The 18,816-nt window shown below is 46.3% G+C and overlaps 1 protein-coding gene across 1 annotated transcript in view; it reads right to left on the bottom strand.

The window, feature by feature from the left end:
• Positions 1-435: 435 nt before the first annotated feature.
• The window catches only part of LOC133104206 (translation initiation factor IF-2), a 298,010-nt gene continuing 279,629 nt past the window's right edge, over positions 436-18,816 (bottom strand). Inside the window, exon 5 of the mRNA XM_061209854.1 lies at positions 436-471. The gene's annotated coding sequence lies outside the window, so the exon portion shown is untranslated. The remainder of the gene's footprint in view (positions 472-18,816) is intronic.

The raw sequence follows: 18,816 nt of genomic DNA, 5'->3' as shown, positions 1-18,816 counted from the left end.
TTAGCATCCCTATCTTTACCGTGGGGACAAGCAAATGACGTTAAACTTCCTTCCTACTTTCCCAGCACCGTGGGGTCCATCCTCACATCAAGAAGTAAAGAGATTAGCCTGTGGCCCCTCCCCCAGTCGCTGCTCCTCTAGATGCTCCCCAGTGGACCTGGCCCTCCTCAGAGGGAGGTCCTCATCTTTCACATCATGTACCGCAGCTGAGACTCTGGCCCCAGGTGTTTCCTAATAGAAATTCTGCGAGTGCCTGGGAACCTTTATTCCCTCAAACCCAGTTACTTCTCCAGCAAGATCAGTTTCAGGTAAAAACCACTCCCGGTGATTGATGACGGCAACCAAGGAGGCGAAAAAGGATGCAAAAGCAGTTTCAAACTCTAATCTGTTCAGCAAAGTGCTTCTACTTACTGAGTCTTGTGGACTGTTCTTGGCACTGGAGAGGAGGGCTGAATTTTCAGATGTGTAGTCCTGTCAAAAACAGAGACAAAAATAGGTTGGGGGGCCAGGTTGAGGAACAAAATTCTGATTTGGAGTAACCCAGTTTAGCATGATACCTGAGTCTCTCACCACACTGAGCCACTGAGGCACTCGCCCCGCCCCCTCTGTCCCCCCTCTCCTGGAGAGGGTCTAGAGCCAAACTGCCCCATACAGCAGCCACTAGCCACATATGGTTATTCTGAACTGAAATGTGCTGGAAGTACAAATTACACACTGGATTTTGAGACATCAACGAGAAAAAAAAAGAAATGTAAAATATCCTATTAATATTAATATCTCATTAATATTTTTATATCAATTACATGTTAGAATGATAATATTTAATAATACATAAAATAAAGCACATTCGTATATTTAAATATATAAATATATTATGAATATTTAAAATAAAATATATTGTTACAATTAATTTCATCTGTTTCTTTTTACTTTTTAATGTGGCTACTAGAAACATTTAAATTGCATACGTGGCTCTCATGACATCTCTGTTAGGCAGTGCTGGTCTAGATTTTTCTGAGTGTGGACACTCCATCCTAGCCTGAGGATACAGGTGGTCCCACGAGACCCACACCCAGTCGCTCTGTTCCTTTCCACTGTTTCACGCCGGTGACAGCTCATGTTTATGGAGCACCTGGGATGCTGTGTGCTTAGTGATCTTCAAGCATTTTCTTCTTTAACCCTCACAAGGATATAAGAAGGAGGTTTTGATCTCAGCCCCATTTTACAGGTGGAGAAGCACAGAGAGGCTGAGAACTCATCCAAAGTAACTCAGCAGCGATGCCGCGGAGCTTGGGCTTGAACCACGGTGTTAATGGTTGGGTGTTGATTTAATCACTGTGGTCACATTCTCCCCCTGATGCCTTTATCCACTTCTCCGTGATGCTCATCAAATGGGAGCCTGCCATAGCCAGTCACCATCCAAGTCTGGGTAGCGGGCCCCCCAGAAGATGCCAGCAGTGCCTGAAGCTCCAAATTTTCATTTAAGTCATCGGGGGTTTACCTCAAGTCACGCCTTAAACCTCCTGGGCAGAGAGAGGAGCGTGTGTATCTGTGGGTGTGCGTGTGTGTGTGCACGTGTGTTCATGCACGAAAGAGATCAAAATATAGACTGAGACACAGAGATCAGAAGAGACAGAGAGAAGGAACGGACCAGCCACAGTTCTTCACACCCACCTACACAGTCCTGAGTGCGCCGCTTCTGTAAATGGTTCTGAACTTGCAAGGAGAAGACAGACACTACTTCTCATTTCCCTTTTTGCAGTTTTCCCATAGTCAATGGTCACAGAAAAAGCTGACAACAGAAAATCAAACTTGTGTTTGCGCCTCTCCTCCCTCTACACAGAGATTGGTCCTCATGCCACCCCCCAGGTTACAAAAATGAATTAATGAATTAAGGAAAGAAGGAAGGGAGGGAGGGATGGACTTAAATCATAGGCCCCCATCCAGCAACTGCCCAAAGCAGCAGCCTGAGCTGGAGACAAGGGGGAGGATGTTGCCAAAGGGGTGATGTTTCTGACAGATACACTGATTCTCCTTTGACAGGTGTCCTTTGGCCTGAGAATGGCTGGTTTTGGTTGCTTCCTTCTTGGCCTCGTTTTATAAATGAGCCAACTAAAAGCCGTGCTTGAGTGATGAGTTCAGCCCAACGGCAGATCTCAACCATCAGACAAGATCCGAGTGTAACAGATCCCCTGGGACCCCTGTCTCCTGTGCCATCCCTGCAGCCACAGCTGTGCAAGGTGACCCATCCCTCTGCCCACTTCTCGCTAGTCTAGGTATGCACAGCTGCCCAAGCAGCACCAGTCACAGGCTCTCTCTCAGGAACAGGAACCAAGACAGATGGAAACGGTCGCTGGGCTCCAGGGGTCCAAGGCACTTTCATTCAAAGCCAGTGGGTTCATGGCAACCACTAGCTCTGGAAAGATGAACTTGGGGTTAAGACAAAATTAAGAGCCTTCCAGAGGAAGCAGGTTGTAAAAGAAGGGGAGAGAAACCCCAGGTGAGCTGTCCCTCTCACAGTGGCCAGCATCCCTGGGCCTGGAACGAGACAACTTACTTATACCCAAGTATGATCAAGTATGATTTTACTGGGAGCCTCAGCACCCAAGGAACTCCTATCCAGCTGCCCCTGTAGAGCTTCTCCTTTCTCTCTGCCCCATCCTCACTTCCCACTCTCTTCCACCAGCCGGGGGCCTACCCTCCCCACATGCCTGAGCCTGGGGTCCCAGAGGCCCGGGCTCTACTCAACTGACTCCCCTTCACTGCGCCCTACTTCCTTCTCAGGTCAATTAGCAGGAGCAGAGGAGTCTTCACCCCAAGGAGATGGAGGTGGTACCAACTCAATCTGCCATCCTCCGAAGACTCCTTCCGCCCTGCCCACCTCTTACAGACCTTCTCACATCTGTAATGGTTCACGCTCCTGCCCACACTGGCAGCCCCCACCCTGCTTAGCACAGTCCCTGTGTGATCCTGAGCAAAGCAGCCAGCTGTGCACCAAGACCCCGTGTCCCTGTTTCCCTCCTTACCTTGAAAACAGTGAGAAGCACAGAAATAGGTTCTACGCCAGATTGGAGAGACAGAGACGAGATAAGAGATGCTGTCTCTCAAAGAGAGGGGGAGGCAGCAGCTGTCTGACACTCTTCTCATTCCCAGAAAGCCTCGTTCGTCCCTCTCAGTCCTTACTACAAACATCCACAGCTTCCGACTCAAGCTGGTCCATCCTCGTGTGATTTTTCAGAAGGAGAGAGAAGATCTGACTGCCTCCCCTTCGTGGGTCACAGACCAGCCCCTAAACTGGTTGTCTCCCTGGGTGTCGCCCCCTTTCTTCCCTTTGCCCCGAGTGCAGCTGCCCCCTTCCCTGGGCATCACCCCCTCCTTGGAAGTCTAGTATTCTGCCCTTGGAATTATTGCCCTTTTGTGACTCGGTTTACAGCTTTCAGAAGCTTGGGTACAAATCACCAGAAGTGGGGACTGAGCCAGTTTAAACAATGACCAAGGCAGAGAGCCTGTGCGACCATGAAGAATCACCCTCTCAGGGATTTGGCATGAATTGGTGTGACTGAACTGCCTGGAGAGCAGTGGTGGGCAGCGTTAGAATGTGACATTCCCTGCACAAAAATGAACTTTAAAGGGTTTATCTTTCAGGTTAACAGAAGGCCAAGACCATGACTAGTTAAAGCCTCCTGAGTAATGGACAGAAGGTGAGGGGTCGGGGCCATGGTGGGGTCCCAGGGATGGAGCCAGTAAAGACCTGCAGGGATCCTGGCTGTGAAAGACAGGTGGGGTCAGCTCTCCAAATGTCTGCTACCCTGTCTCATTACACCCTAAAACATCCTGACCACGATTGCTCCTTGAAAAGTCTGGATGCCGAGAGAAACAGGGTGGGTTGAGGAGCCTGTGAGGCCAGATCATGGCCCCTAGGTGATCCCAGACAACACACATTTTCACCACCCCACAAAGACTGCATTTTCCAAAGCAAAAAAATCAAAATAACACCTTAATTTGTGGACAAATTAAAGGACATAACATACTCAATCCAATCATGTAGGTTTTTATCATCTCAGAGTGGTGAACACCTTTCTCATTACAACCCAAAACCCATAAAATTAAAAACTCTGAACAAAGTAGTTTTATGTATGAAAAATAATACCATAAAATGAAAGACAACAAGTGATAATATGAAAAAATTATAACTCAAAGGAAAAAACAAGTAAAGGAGACGTACAGCCAATTCACAAAGGATATGGTGGTACAAATGTCTGTCACTGACATTATGAGATCCTTGACTTCACACATAATAAACAAAATGCAAATTAGGATGATGTATTATTTGTTTTACTGAGATTAGCAAAGACAAAAGTTGGATAAAGTATCAAGCTCGTAAGAGTGTAGCGCAACAGGTATTCTTATACATAGTGGAATTACACATCAGGCAAAACTTTAAAAGTTGGTAATATGTAAACCAGCAATCCCATGTCTTGGAATCTCTGCTATAGAATGGCTGCACTTGTGGGAAATGCCCAATGCCAAGGATATTCGTTGAAGCAATTTTTTGTAATTACAAAATATTGAGAGCAACATAAATTTCCATTATTCAGAGACCAAGTAACTAAGTTATGGTGCATACAGACACCCCCAGTAAAGATAATGAGGTAGCTCAATACAGAATGATAGGGAAAAACAGTAAAATGCAGAGAGGTATGTATAGCATGCCACAATCTGTTCCCTGTTTTAAGAATGTATGCATATGTATCACATGCATTGAAATCTCCAGAAGATAGATAAGAAACTGGCTTAAAAACAAAACAAAACAAAAAAAACGCTGATTGTGGAGAGAGGAACTAGTTGGCTGAGCAGGATGGAATAGGAGAGAAACTAATTTTATTCTTCTGACTCTTGAATTGTGTGCTCTGGCACGTATTATCAATTAGGTTTTTTTTTTTTTACTTTAAAATTTTAATTTATTTTGAAAAGAAAACAATTTAAGGGAATAGCATGCAGCAATACTATCAGAGCCCTTTGGGTAGAGATTCATTTCTAACATTTTCTGAAAAGTAATTTAGCTTGCATGATGTGTCGAATGATCTGGGGTCATTTTGGAGGACAACAGCCCTGTCAGCGTGGTCTGAAGACAGGAATGTTGGCGTTGGGGGGGATATTTTAAAGGTTTTTTTACCAGGAAATTCAAGTATGTGGCACACAAGCTATACTTCCCCGTCCTGTTCCCAGGGCAAGCAGTACTAATCAAGTGCTGCATTTTCTTGCTGAGGCCAGATGCAGTCTCAGAATCCATCCCAACACACTCAGAAATGCTACCCCATCCATGCACACTGCCACGCCGGCTGGAATCAAACTCCATCCCTGGTAGGGCAGCCATAGGGCGAAGCCAGAAACCTGGAAGCAGGGTCTCTGCTCACATGGTTCCTCAGCAACCCAACCTGGGCCTGGGCGCAAGGTTATGTCACCAGCCTCTCAGCGCCCCGGTTCCCCCACAGGTGGGAGCGAGGCAGCCAGCTTCCCAAGGCCCATCTTCTGAAAATGTCATCTGGGCCCCACCTGCCATCCCTGAATCAAACCGCCAGAGCCCTTCTGAGTAAACGCTGGTTAACCTTCAGTAAGGAACTCGGGCTCCCTCCTTTCCCCCAACTTAGAAAATTCCGTGTAAATGTCAGATTAAGCCCTTCAGGCCTCTGCTTTTAAAATGAGAGATAAAATTTAGCTCCCTATTCCCAGATGTTAAAATCTCTGCTTCTCCCCAGGGCAAAGAAATCAATGTGAGTAAGCTCCGTATTTTTTTCTCTTGGAACACAACCACTTCCAGCAATTTATTTGACTGACTATGCCTTCTATTACCATGTAAATTGTTTCAGACTGCAGGAAAAAAAAAAGTATTAATCTCCTCTCAGTAAGTCATAAAATAAAGAAATCAATTTCAAGGTCAATTTAGCCCAAATAACACCTGCTGCCCTTTTTTGTAACCTGCAAACTCCTATGAAATGCTAGGCTGTTGTCCAAGGCATCAATATGCAGCTATGGAAAACTGGGTTTCACATCAGTCAGAGCAGCGCCAGGGGAGACCCTGGCCTCGTGGCCCAATGGTTCTGAGGGTGAATTTGGGAAGGATAGGGTCAACAGGACTCAGATAAACTATCCTCTGCAGGTCAGGGCAGGGGTGTGGAAGGAGGGCTGCAAAGGGGGTCAGGTAAAGTTGGGTTCCAGGAGGGAATCTGGCTGACTTGCTGTGTGACTCTGGGAAAGTCATTTAACCTCTCTGAGCTTCTGAATCTATATCTGTAAAATTACTTTTTAAAAACCTGAAAATAAAATGAGGGCTAGGTCATCTTATCAGACCCATCAACCCAGTCCATTGCGGACTTTATCAAAGGTTAGATGCCCAGGGTTTTGTAGTTACCCTTCATCAAGAGACACAGTAGCATAGCAATTAAGGAAACAGGCTCTGGAGTATGACTGCTGGCATCCAAACTGTCCCGATTTCATTTGTGAGCTACTTGATTTTGGACAAGATACTTAATTCCTAGGCCCTGAGTTTCTTCATCTGGAAGTTGGGAGTAACGACGTTACCCATTTCTAGAAAGAGAGAACTATCACACTCGTATCGTGGAGGAGGAAACTGGACTCAGGGTGTTGAGACTTGCCCAAGGTCACCCAACGTAGGAGAGCAGCTCAGGTCTGAACCCTGGAACCCCTGCCCCAGGCCATCATGCCTCTTACATCCCGGCCCTGGAACACTGCCTCCCGGTTTACCTGGCCCCGTGGTGGATGAGGCACCACATAAACCCCAGAACCTCAGGCAGGTGGTTGGAGCCCCCACAATTCTTTCTCTTGAAAACCCTGCGGGTGAACAAGGCTTCTCCATGGCACACACCCATTCCCTCCACCACCCCGAAACCCACTCGTGAAGAGGTCACAGAATGGGGTCAGCAGCTTCCCACGGCTGGTCCAGGACCCAGGAGATGGGTAAGCCCATCGCTGGGACGTGTCCCAACAGGTTTCTTCCTACCCAGGTCCTGACCTTACCTGACGCACAGCCTCACATGGGATTCAGTTTTCAGCTACATCTAGGTGCCCCTAGGAGCCAGGATAGCCAAGAGGCACCAAACCATCCTCTCTTTGTTTCTGTATAAGCCAGCCCCATATTCCCACCTGCCTATCCAATCAGCTCCCAAGCCATACCACTGAAATGTTTCCACCTGTGGGAAACCTGTCTCACTATGGCAACCCCGATGCTCATGCCTGAACTCAGATCACGTTCACTGCAGTGGCTCCAACTAAGTAGGGCCTCCCTGACTCCACTTTCCCCTACAGTCCACTCTCCACGCCAGAGGGATTGTCTTCAAGTGTAAATCGGTTTGTGTCACTCCCACTTAAACACCCTTCCAGTCTCCTCCGCCCACCCCCCGGCCAGGGTCACGGGAACACTGCACAGTGTTGCTCATCGTTTACATGGGGACGCACCAAGGTCTGTCTCCTTAACAGGTCACTCCGTTATGGAGACACCGAACAGACCACATATGACAATGCTAGCCCTGGTGCAGCTACAGAGGAAGTGCCGGACCTCCTGGGAAGTAAGGTTAAAGAAACAAAACTCAGTTAAATGAGCATTTACCATGTGCTTCAATATATAATGGCACAGCTAGTTACCTGTTAGACGTTGAAAGGGGACTTGGGCTCTGTACCACAGATCCCAGCCATTTTCTTTAAAAACAGTTTTATTGAGATATAATTCACATAACATACAATTTGCTCATTTAAAGTGTATGATTCAATGGTTTTTAGTATATTCACAGATACGTGCAACTATCATCACAGTCATTTTTAGAACATTTTCATCATCTCAAAAAGAAACCCTGTACCCTTCAGTTATCATCTGCTATCCCTCCATCACCCCCAGTCCTTGGCAACCACTGATCTACTTTCTGTCTCTATGGATTTCCCTAATCTGGACTTTCAAATAATGGAATCATACAATATGTGGCCTTTTGTGACTGGCACTGTGTTGTCAAGGTTGATTCAAGTTGTAGCATAAATCAGAACTTCGTTCCTTTTTCATGGCTGAAAAATATTCCGTTGTATGGATAGACCACATTTTGTTTATCTGCTAATCTGCTGATGGACATTTGGGTTGTTTCCACCTTTTGGCTATTATGAGTAATGCTGCTATAAACATTTGTGTACATGCTTTTATGTGGACATATGTTTCAACTCTCTTGGGTATACACCTAGGAGTACAATTGCTGAGTCATATGGTAACTCATATGGCAAAGCATAATGGTCATATGGTTTAATCATCTGAGGAACATTGTTTTCCAAAGCGGCTGCACCATTTTCCATTCTCATCAACAGTGTATGAGGGTTCCAATTTCTCCACATTCTCATCAACACTTGTTATTACCTTTGTTTTTGATTATAGCCAACCTAGTGGGTGTGAAGTGGGGTCTCTTTGTGGTTTTGATTTGCATTTGCTTGATGACTGACAATGTTGAACATCTTTTCATATGCTTGTTGGCCATTTGTGTATCTTCCTTGGAGAATTGTCTGTTCAGATCCTTTGCCCATTTTTAAATTGGGTTATTGTCTTTATATATTCTAGACACAAGTCCCTTAACAGAGAGATCATTGGCAAATATTTGGGGTTGGCCAGTTACTTCTGAAAAATGTCTTACACTAAAGTAGCCAGGGCTTGTCTGTCACAGGTAAGCAACCAACGGGGCAATGTCACAGCACCTCCTCAGAGTTTTCTGTCCTGGCTCCCTCTGAGGGTTAAGACCTGGACATACATTTTGGAGGCCACTATTCAACGTTTTCAACAGACATACGGTCCTGTGCCAGGACTTGACCCTACACAAATCAAGCCAGGCTCTCTGGAGGTGAAGTGGGAGTTTCAGTAATTCTTAAATCTCCCCAGATGATGACAATATGCTGCCAGCCTGTGAACCATGGGTCTAAACCCAGAGTAGAGGATTTGGTGGTTCTGGAGGGGCTGTCCTTTGAGGAGTCAAAGTTACCCCATGGGGTGGCAGGACATATGCAAGTAGCTGTGCCAGATTCCCAGTTGTGAGATTCTGTAGTTCTCATCTACCACAGCAGCTCCTAAACCTCTAACTGCTCTTTCCAGGGAGAAGCAAGTGTGTTGAGACATAGGAGATTCACAAAGAAAGAACCAGCTAAGTGCAGAGCATAGCCACAGACCCCAGACAATGTCTGCAAAGTTAAAAACAAACAAACAAACAGAGCCAAGAGGTGGAAACAACCCAAATGCCCATCAAGGAATGAATGGATAAACAAATGTGGTCCATCCATGCAATGGAATATTATTCAGCCATGAAAAGAAATGAAATTCTGATTCATGCTACAATATGGGTGAACCTTGGAGATATTATACTGAGTGAAATAAGCCAGATACAAAGGCCACATATTGTATGATTCCACTGATAAGAAAATGTCCAAAATAGGTGAATCTATAGAGACAGAAAGTAGACCAGGGGTTCTGAGGGGCTGGGAGGGGAAGGGGATAGGAAATAACTGCTTCATGGATACAGGGTTTTGTTTTGGGAGATGATTATGTTTTGGAACTCGACAGAGATGACGGTTGCACAATATTGTGAATGTACTAAATGCCACTGAGTTGTTCACTTCAAAATGATTAATTTTATGTTATGTAAATTTTACCTCTTTTCATTTCTTAATAAGAACCAAAAAAGTCCCAACAGACCCAGACGTCTCTCTTTTGCTGCCTTGACCATATTTGTTTTCAAATAAAAATAAATATATAAAAGCACACTTCTACAATCAAGAGAAGCTTTCTCTTCTATTAATCTCTAAAGCCATTAAAATTAATAGGATCTGTAACAGGAATGTCTAACAGACTTACCGACTCACTGAATCAAGAAACAAGCATGAGCAAGAACAGAACTGTGGTCCCCCCAACGCATGGAGAATTTCAGTCTCCTGTGAGCGAGTGAGGTGCGGGTAACTACAGCCCCCTCCTTGCCCATCTGTGGTGCAGGGATGGCCTCTGACCCCCGAGGGTACCTGACACTCAGGAGAGGACAGCCCACCTGCTCATGCTGCCATGTGAGGGGAGAGTTTTAAAGTAGAAGCTGGGGAGGAATGATAAAAATGAGTCTGGGAGAGAAGCAATGATTCATCAGCATGCCCTTGCAAGGAAACTTAAGGCATGATAAGTGTCCACTGGCACATGGGCCACAATATCTAATGAGATGAGGGGAGATGGGACATATAGAAGTCCCAGCAAAAATGCTGGGATATGCTGCGTGGAGATAAAGGAGGGCATTAGTGATGCAAGATGAAACCCAGACATATATCTGGCTCGAGATGCTGAACACAGCACTCAGGTTTTCCCAAGGACGGGAGCAGCGGGGGCACTGGTGAAGGAGACGTGGGTTCCTACAGGAGTTTTGCAAAATGAAGTCAGGGAGAATGGCAAAACAAGTGAAGTGTTAAATAAATACTTCCTGAATGGACTCACTAGGGAGAACACTAAAATTAGGATGTCTGACAAGGGCTTTTTATCCAATCTGCCCAGGATTTCTTCAGGGTTCCTGAGAGAGACGTTGTCAGTAACCCACATGACATCATGGGCCATTTCTGCAGAAATGGGACAGTTGGAGCACGGAGCACTGGGCAGGCTGATTAGAGGGATGTGGACCGGACTCAGGGGAACCAGAGATGCCTAGGGCAGCCTGAGATCTCTGGGCCAAACCTGGAGGCAAGCCCCTGAGAAGGAAGAGGGCACCAGCCAGTGAACCGTTACGTTACAGAAGTTAAGAAAGAGCGTGGGCTCTCATTCAAGCACCCTGCTCTGTCTTTTAGTAGATGCATGACCTTGAACAGCTCTCTCCATTTCCCTGAACCTTGGCTTTCCCATCTGTAGGATGGGATAACAGCTTTCATCACAGGAGACTGTTCAATGAGATGATCATAAAAGCCCAATATAATCTTTTTAAAACACTATAAATCATACTACTTAGGAAATTACCTATTCTTTGTATACAGCTCTGATTAAGAGAGGGAAGTGTATTGTCAATTTATATTTGTTTATTTTATTAAATTCCCCATTTTTTTCAAAAAAAAAAAAGCCCAGTAAATCATAGCTGTTATCATCCCCATTTCACAGAGAGGAAACTGAGGCTCGGGAGAGCTAAATAACATTCATGGATGTCCCTAACATATGTATTGGCTTTTGCTGTGTGTGTGGCATCCTGCAGCAAGAACTTTGCATAAATCATATCATTTGACCTCTAGAACAACCTATGAGAGCCAAACTGGACCTCTCCTTAGCTGTGTGACCTTGGGCATGTTATAGTACCTCTCTGTGCCTTGGTTTCCTCCTCTGATATAAAGGCGATCATAGTAGCACCTTCCCTAGAGGGCCATTGCAAGGCTAAATGAGTTACTATGTGTAAAGGTCTGAGAAAAGAGCCTGGCACATGCTCATAAATGTGACTATCAATATTATCGCTGATATAAGCTCATCTTACAAACAAGACTCAGAGAGGGTAAGCAAGTTGCCCAACCGTTTGCTTGGCTACATTTGCACTAAGCTGATAAGGGATAGAGTCTGTCTGACTATATCACTCTTCTTTCCTTTGCATCACTCAGTAGGCACTTGAGGCTTAACTGGCGACTGCCTCTTCTGGGAAGTTCCCAGCCCCTCCCGGGACACTGCACAGCGTAGAGGTTAAGACAGTGTGCTTCGGGCCCCGACAAGGCTGGGTTCAATTCCAGCTCTGCTCTCACTCTGACATGTGACCAGAGAGGGTTGTTTAACCTGTCTGTCTTGGTGTCCTCATTTTTAAGGGGGGTGGGGACCCTAATAGCACATCGAACCCTCGATAAGTGGTAACGTCAATGCTTTCTGCTGGCTCCAGTCAATGCCGTGTGGAAGGAGAGACATTGATTTTACTAAGCTGTGCCATTGCCTCCTTTCACTCAGCTGCTCTGAATGCATCCAGAGTCCTTGCTAAGATGGCCCTTCCCCCTCCTCAGCCCATCTCTACCCCGTGGCCCACGTGCATCTGTCTCCGTGGCCAGCCAACAGGAACAGCTTCGTGGGAGTGTGGTCTGGTACTCAGGGGGCTGCGGGAAAGCCAAATCCCTGGGACTAGGATTCCCTTGGGACTGTCTTCCTGCAGAAGAGGGAACCGTCAGCTCTTTTAACAGTGAAATAATTGCAAGTTTGAATGTGGATTCCATGCCGAACAACTGCAATTAGAAGCCACCTTCTGTTCACAACAACTGCTGCTTAAATGTAATCGTTGCCTCGTGCACAAACCCCAAATGGGTGTCTCAGTTTTGCTTTCAACTACACTTTCTTGTCTACATTAGAGCATCCTCACCTCCTATCCTAAAGCTCACATCGTTCCTACCTCTGGCTGCTTCTCCCTGTTCCTGGGTCAAGTCCACACGCCCTACCTGGGGCAACAAGGCCTTGTGTATGGTCTGCCCCCAGCTCTCTTCTTCACGCTCTTCCTCCACTCTTGACCCTCTCACTCTCTGAGCTCCAGATACACCTGCTGTCATCCCTGCTTGGAAAGCTAGTTTGGTTCTGCTGTTGAACTCCTACATATCCTTTAGGCCACAGTCCAAACATCACCTCCTCCAGGAAGCTTTCTGTGATGTGCCACAGCAGGTAAGAAACTCCTGTGACATACCCTTGCAGCATCATGTACATTATGGCACTTCCTAAAGTTTGAGATTACTAATTTGCATCATTTGCATAATTATGTGGATAACTGTCTCCCCCAAGAACTGTACCCCATCTGTGTCCCATGGATGCTGCTTTTTCTACCCCCAGTGAAGTCCCCACTGGCACATAGAAGGTATCACTACATATGTGTTGAGTGTCTTTAATCATGCAAATGGTTTATTCTCCCTAATGAGTGCAATCTCCTTAAGGTAAGGCCTGGGTCTTAGCCATATTTCAGTTCCTTGTGGAACCTAGCATGGTCCCTAGCACATGAAAAGTGTTCAGTCTGAATTGGCAGCATTTTAAGCAGACTTATGCTTTAGCTACTACTTTCATTTTTGTCAGAAAAATGCAAACATGAGTCCAGGGCAGCCTTTCCCCGTCCTCCTCTGGATCCAGTCAAGTACAGTCTCTGAGGGCCCTTAGCTTGGGTACTTGCACTCACCCAGGAAGACAGACAACCCTTTCCATCTCATTAAGAACACATCCCAGCCCTGCCCACACTGACATTCCTTGAATTTTCACAGCCTGAAGACTTCCTGCTCCTGCTCGGAGGAGTCAAGATGAAGGAAATGCCCCTTGCTTGGCCTGTCCCAGGAGAGCTCTGGCCTCTTCTCACAACCTCCCCATCCCCACCTGGTAAGACTGGGAAGTGGCAGGGAGGTGCCTGCCTCTGAGTATATGGTTCCAGGCTCACCTTGCCATTGAGGAATGGGATCATTAAGACGGGTTATGACATAAATGTAAGGTCATCTGCTGAACAGATTCCTGCCCCTGGGTTGCCCTTGGCTGGAATCCCATCAGTTTGCCTTTAATTAAACCTGACTGTAGGAGTCCCCCATCCCCAGGCAGGCAATAGGATCTGGAGGCACTGCCCACGAGCAAAGCCAGGGCAGCACCAGATACCACAAAAGGTAACATTTCCATCCACTCCCCAAAGATGGCATGCATGGGGAGCTCAAAGCCCACATAAAGCAGATGTTTGGAGGCTCAGCACCTCCCAGGGAGAATGATGAGTGTTGACACAGGACCAGCTGGAGGAGGCAACCCAGCCGAGCAGCCCTGGCCTTGGTCTAATGCCCGCCTTGCTGGCAGCCTGGCATGGGCAGCATCCAAGTCACTCGGGTGATGAAGTGAAAAGTCTGTACCTCCCCCGGGGGGGGGGGCGGGGAGGGGAGGGAGCCACTTCTCCCAGTCCTTGAGAAGATCCACAAGCTCAGTCGGCACTTATCCCAGGGAAGCGGTGCCAGGCGAAGCTGAGACCCATGCAGCTGGGGCTGTTTTCCCACAAGCTCCATTACCAATCAGTCTCCGCAGCTGCTCCCAGATCAGAGTGGAATCCAATCAGCCAGTGCTCACGCGAACCCAGAAAAGCAAGACTGCACTCACTGCCCCTCCAGGCACAACCCTCACCCACCCACCTGTGGCTAGACCTGCACCATCACTGCGCTAGACCTGGGGAGACTGCTGCAGAGGAGAGAGGCGGGGGTCCTGCCCTCTCGGGGCTTAGAGTCTGTTGTGGGAGATGTTAAGTGGGGAATTACAGAATTAATTGGGTAGTAAGAGGTGTGAGAAGAGCCATGAAAGGAAAAGTCCAGGATGCTATGAGATCTCCCTGGTGCATAAAGATCCGAAGAATGACAGGAGTTGGCAGAAGAAGTGGGGCTGGAAGCAATCCTGGCAGAGGGGGCAGCCTCAGCAAAGACCCTAGGCTGGCACTTCATAAGCCAAACTAGTATCACTGGAGTGGGCAGGACAGGAAATTCGGGGTCTTAAAGGCCATGCCAAGAACTTCAACCATTCTCAGATAGCAGCAGGTGTCTGGGCAAGGTCAGGTGTGTTTGAAAAGACTGCTCTGGATTTAAGGGGGTGCAGGAGTGGGCAGGAAGGAAGCAGGAGGAGGCTGCAGGAGGATCCGAGGATCCAAGATGCTGGGAAAGTGGACAGAAGAGGGAGGTGAAGGGGAACGTGTTTGGGGGTGGATTTCCTAGGACAGGAGAATTTAAGGGGTGTGGGAGTAAGGGAGGAGAGGAAAGGATGATTCCAGGGTTTCTGTATAAGCACCTGGGCAGCCATCTGTGCTGCTCCCTGAGCTGAGAGACCTCCGTGGAAGTGCAAATTGGGGAGAAGATGCCGGGTTCCATTTTGACCTCGCTGGAGAATTAGGGATGTGCAGCCTCTGTGCACCAGGACCTCTGGGGTTGAGGGGGCGGAAACAACCTGGCCCTGGGGTGGGGGGTTTAATCTTCATTTAACCTCCACTTCCTACCATGGTTCATTGTTGGTATTTCACAGAGGGGTTCCTGAGGATTCGTTTAATATCAGCTGAGAACCTTGAAGGCCTCAGAACTAACAGCTGTCAGAACTAAATTAATAAAACAAGGCAGCCTTTCTTTTTCTTTTTCTTTTTTTTCATGCCATGAGTCACTGTGCGGGAATGTTTGCAGAAAGCACCTGATCTCCCAGTGGCGTTTCATGTTTTGAAATTGACAATTCTTTCATTCTAGTCAATAAACTTCTAAATGTCAGACCATGGATAGGGTTTTCCTGGCAGGGTTTGGGATCCAAGGTCCTTCTTGAGATGCAAGAAGGATGAGGGAAACAGATCTCTCTCTCTCTCCCACCCTCCCTCTCTTACACTTACATTTATACTTACACACACACACACACACACCCTCCAACAAGTAAAATTTGGTTTCTCAGAAGAACAGAGGCCAGTGTTCCTTCTGACAAACGAGGGCAAGTAAGTAAAAACCCAGGTCATTCATCAGAAATTCCAAAACCCAAAACCTCTTTGCAAACAGAAACTTTCTTCTTAAAACTGACTTAGATTCATCTGGTGGGAAATCTCCCCTGACTTAACATGAGACACTTTATATTAGGTTGAACCAAAAGAAATCTCCAATATTCAACTGGACTGTTTATGACCTAAAGAATAGCCATTCATCAGCCTAATGATATTTATTTATCCCGCTTAGTGTGAATACTGGCTTATTTGCAGAAATATTCACGTGTTTGGTTATGAAGTGCTGCCCCAGGCGCCACTGGAGGTGTGATGTAATGTGTAGCATAGGCACCCCAGAGCCTTTCTAAAATCTGAAAAATGATGAATTCCAGACCACACCTGGCCCCATTAGAAGTTTTAATGACTTCTATTACTACAGGTTTGCAAACCTGTAGTAACAGAAGTCATTAAAACTATTTATGGGGAATGTTCTATGTGGCAAGGGACTGGACATCAGATGCTTCACTGGGAATGAGGATGGAAAAAGAGCACATGAATGCCAATTATACAGATAAGGCACCACTGTTCCCACTCAATTTTAGCTGTTGAAGCCCCACACTGTTTTGACCTCGCAATGCTGGGGTGAGCCTACCCCCAAGACAGGTCCGTGCCTCCCTAACACCCCCAATGTGAAGGAAGCCCCTGATTTAGCTACCAAGAGTGGAAGCTGTTAGTTACAGAGCCAATCAGCCTAACAGGATGCTCCTGACATCCCAAGTCTGCCTGTTTTCAGATCCCCATGAAATAATTACACTGCTCTTTTCTCTTGGAAAATGGTTTTCGTGAAGTTGGGGAAATGTGTGATTCGATAAAGACATCCCACATGGGGCTCCTAGGGGTGTTCAATTGAGAGAGATAAACCAACTTGGAAAAGGTCCTGACAGTGTCTTATATCAGACAACCTGGAGGCCAGGGGACGGGGAAAGTGGGGGATGCGGGGGAGGAGACACAGGTCAAGAGGGAAGGGGCTTCAGCAGAGGGCTCTGAACTGTAGATATGGTTCCTGATGGATATCCATGGCTTAACTCCTCTTTAATCTTGGCCCAAGAGGTGTAATAAGCCATTCTTAGAACTTAATAACTCCTCAGCATCCAATCAATAACAGCTCTGAAATATCCCTTCCCTGTATTTATTTAGTTCTCCAGCACTCAGACACTGCAGCTCCTTATTCCCCAGGATACCTGCATTTGCACCTCACTTTCTTTATCAGCAGGGCAGCTCCTGACATATCAACCCAGAAGGTGCACCTTTAAGAAATGGGCTTTGATGGAAACTCCCCATAATGGAGAAGCAAAAGGACCAAAGAGACAAATGAGTCAACATGTTTGCAGTATCTCCAAAACCAACCTAAAATTGATGTTGGCCCTTCTCCTAGTTCCTGTTAATGCAAATTATCATCTGGATCTTTGGGAGAAAAGGGCCAGGATGCACATCTTTTTGGATTCATCTGGGAAATTATCAGTACCCAGTTAACCAACTTGCAGTACTGACAAATGGAAAAAAAATTTTTTAGTTCCTCTCTTGGGTGGGTGGGTGGAGGCTATTTGCTTTGATTTTTAAAACTATTTTCTTGATTGATATGGACTTTGGACTCAACAGAAAGATAAGCAGGGAGGGAACAAAGGAAAAGAGGAAGAAGGAACATGAAGTCCATCTTGACAGGACTCCATCAAGAGAAGAAATGGCTGCAAAGCTCCCAACCCCAGTAGCCCCAGCCCAGATGAGCAGACGACCTCACTTCAAAGTGCAAACACTGGTGATCCATTTACTACAAACTTCATATAATGCCAGCTTTTGATGCTATTATTAAAAATGAGGGGAAATTGGGTATCTTGGCACCAGATTCTCTGGGTGGTAATTCCAGCTCAAGAAGAGGTTACATTGCATTCCAAGTAGAGACGGAGTTAGCACTTCTTCCTATTTTGACAGAGAGGTGATCAGCCCAATCAGGTCAATCGAGGTTAGTTGAATATTTACTGGTTAGGTCTATACCAACGGTCCCCAACCATTTTGGCACCAGGGACCGGTCTCGTGGAAGACAATTTTTCCACGGACCCAGGGTGGGGGGTGGTTTCGGGATGATTCAACCGCATTACATTTATTGTGCACTTTATTTCTATTATTATTACACTGTAATATATAATGAAATAATTATACAACTCACCATAATGCTGACAGGAGGCAGAGCTCAGGCAGTAATGCGAGTGATGCGGAGGGGCTGTAAATACAGATGAAGCTTTGCTCGCTTGCCCGCTGCTCACCTCCTGCTGTGTGGCCCGGTTCCTAACAGGCCACGGACCGGTACCAGTCTGTGGCCCGGGGGTTGGGGACCCATGGTCTACACCATGTGGCACTTCTGACTACTCCATGTGCCTCTGGAAGCTTTACCTCTGAGACAGGTGGCTCCAACCTTAGTTGGCATGGGACATGTGTTCCACACCCATCAGGTAAGAGTAGGTGCCAGGGAATGTGGTGCCAGAAATTGCCATTTTCCAGAGAGGCTTTGGACAAGGAAGTTGACTCTTCTGAGCTCTAGATGTATCACCCATAAAACGAGAAAAGTGGTACCTGCCTAACATAGAGCTGTTAGGGTGATCATCTGAGCTAGAACACATGAAGGACAAGTTACCAATAAATGGTGGCTGTACTGATGAGGATGATGATGATGAAAATGATGAAAATGATGACAACAGTAATGGGGCTGACAATGAAAATGACTATGATAGTGGTGACAATAATGACAATGATGATGAAACTGATGATATAATGCTAATGATGGTGATGATGATGTTGACAGTAATGACGATGGTGACTTACTTTTTCTTTATTTCACCCATTCCTCAATATCCGACTTCTCAGAATTAAAATTAAGAAACAGCCTATTCAGAGAGCAATTTAGGATGTTCTTAGGTAAAGGAAGCTTCATAATTGTGATGAAGTAAGTCCCTTTTATAAAGCAAATATGCTTCCATGATAATAAAATAACCCCAACGTGAAATCCCTCAGCAGAGGCGGTTGTACCACAGGGTGAATGACCCTTATTATCACAAAGTTATTAAAGTATCCATTTGTTATCTGGTTAGTCAGGGGGATGGGACCAAAGCCATTTAGCACAGTATTTATCAAGCAGCAGGATTGGAAAAGCCAGGCTCTCTGCACGGCAGTTGGGCTCCCACCGTCTTTTACAGCTCAGGTCTGGCTTTGTGAAGCCACCCCTTCTGGAGACAATACTTTCTTGCAAAATGAAAAAAAGAAAAACAAAATCATGAATTTCAAGAGTTTACTTACAGCCTCCGATTCT

This window comes from Eubalaena glacialis, chromosome 13 (genome assembly GCF_028564815.1).
Source record: "Eubalaena glacialis isolate mEubGla1 chromosome 13, mEubGla1.1.hap2.+ XY, whole genome shotgun sequence".
NCBI lineage: Eukaryota > Metazoa > Chordata > Mammalia > Artiodactyla > Balaenidae > Eubalaena > Eubalaena glacialis.
The sequence above is the reverse complement of the archived record's forward strand: the minus strand, read 5'-3'. Positions and strand labels throughout refer to the sequence as shown.